Consider the following 2364-nt stretch of genomic DNA (forward strand, 5'->3'; position numbering starts at 1 on the left):
CAGGGTAACAGAACCAACCATCCCCAGGTTTCCCACTGCAGGAGTTTTTACAAAGGCATAATGGATCTCAAGAGCTGGTTATGCACACCTCCCCTGTTCCAGAATCCTCTGCTCTTTTTAGTACAATTTCATCTACACTTACTTTATATATCGATATATAGTCTGATAATATGCCTGTAGCCATTAAACTTGGTATTTAAGTTTGCACACTAACATTCTATTCTACATTCAACACATACTGTTGCTTCTATACTTAGTGGGGTTTTCAGGAAAAAAAAAAAAAAATTAAGACAGTGCAATTGCAAGGCATTACTCTACCACAGCCCTCATACCCTTAAAGCTACCGTAAGGTTTGGCTGTGTCTGCCTTAGCAAGTGATGAAGCTCTACAGGATGCACACAGAATGAAATAGTTCTTCCAAACGTCCAGGACGTGTTTTAGATAAGATTTTTACTTCTGATTTGATAGGACTAAATTACAGGAGAAACTGAGAGACAGTTCATTAGTGTTCAACCGAGAACCAGCAGTAAGAAGAAAACATGAAGTCTCCTTTGTGCTAAGACAACCTTAATGAAGCAAATGATGCATACTGATTAAAAATAAAGGACATACATTAGAAGCCTGTATCTCTGTTAAAGTTACAAAAATGCTATTTCTTTATAAAAGATTTGGGGAAAACCAGCATATAAAATCCATTCAAGCATCAAAAGTCCATAATAAATGTGATCTTTTAATTCTACTCTTTATACACAGTAACTGCAAAAAAGATGTACAGTAAACTAACGCTTTGCTGCCATTTGCAGGATCAGCAGTTGAGGTCTCCATTGGTAGCTTTTCCATGGTGGTTGTAGTTGCTAAGCCTGACAGTCACACATTCTACTATATTCACAGTATTCAATATTCAAAAATTCATCTTCTAAGCATTATGGGTTGGGTTGTTTTTTTTTTTTTCTTCTTTTTTCCCAGTCTGTGGCCATCAGTGAACATGGATAATTAGTAGCTTTCTACCATCTTCAATGCATATAAATACAACTAAACTGGTATTTGGTTCCTAAAACAAGCAGTAAATGCTTTAACGGACAGTCTCTTACATACGCCTTTAGTGTCTTATATAAAATCTCTTTTCAGCAATAAAAAGCTAACAAATGCCATGATTAAGCCAAGTAGTTTGGTAATGTATGTAATAATCGACTGAAACTGTTACTAATTCTTCCATTTTATAAAATACATAAGAATAGGATTCTGAGCATCTCAGACTCAGTTTTGGAAAAAAGTAATGCAAAGGGAAACTATATACTGAACCTCTGGCTTCTTTTTTCAAAGCATTATTTCAATACTGAGTACTGAGGACTGTGCTTCCTAGGACATGATAAGCCTTTTTCAAGTGAAGATAGAGGAGTCATTCATTGCAAGAAGAAAAAAAAAAAATAAGCAGAAGAGTTACAAGATATTAAGAGACCAATAAACGATAGGGAAAACTTGAACAGAGACTTTTTACACCAAACTGATACAATAATGTCACATTTGTACACACACTGTGAGTCAGCACAAGTTTACATAGCAAACAGATGGCTATCATGTCACAGATGGTGATGAGATAGCACAGAGATTACAAAATGAAACAGAGGTGATGAAGTCATTCTCTTCTTTCTGTATTTTCTATACTTCAGGTTGACATATAAATAAAAAAAAAAAACATGTCAGTTATTTCTGCAAATTTAGCAGAGGACTTGGATTCAGGCAGTGTTTCCTAGTTAATCTGGTAAACTAGTCCTAGTAAACATGCTGTGCTTTCCAGAGTTGGTGAGACTTACATGGTATTCGACTCTCATCTCTGTATTCTCAGTATGGCCCAGCACTTCCCTACTGAAGTGGACATGCAATATACTGTTACATAATATTTGATCTGAGATAAAATTTGCCTTAGCTTTAAAATTAGCACAGACAATTCCACAAGACTCATTTCTGAAGCACTGATTGGAGCATGAAATGTAAACACACAAAAGTGAGCTGAAAGTAAAAAGCAGTTAGCTGTCACAGGGTAAATAACAAGTGCTTGGGAAGCAACAGCATGACTTGATTTCTATTCAGCATACTTTTTTAGCCTTACTTTGTATTAGCACCGAACCCTGCCTATATATCCATATAGCTATATAATATTTACTGCTCTCTTGCTAGGTTGGGAGCTGCCTGCTGCTAACACTCTGTGCTGCTGTTCAGCTGTCACAACTACTTAAAAATCCAGACCATTTGCAACGTTCAATAACAAGCTAAATGATATATTAATTATATTAATTATTATATTAATTTTTGCTGTTTGGAAGCTTTATTATTTTTTTCCTAAGGAAGAGTAAACAAGCATCA

This window comes from Meleagris gallopavo, chromosome 7, assembly GCF_905368555.1.
Source record: "Meleagris gallopavo chromosome 7, MGAL_WU_HG_1.1, whole genome shotgun sequence".
Classification (NCBI taxonomy): Eukaryota; Metazoa; Chordata; class Aves; order Galliformes; family Phasianidae; genus Meleagris; species Meleagris gallopavo.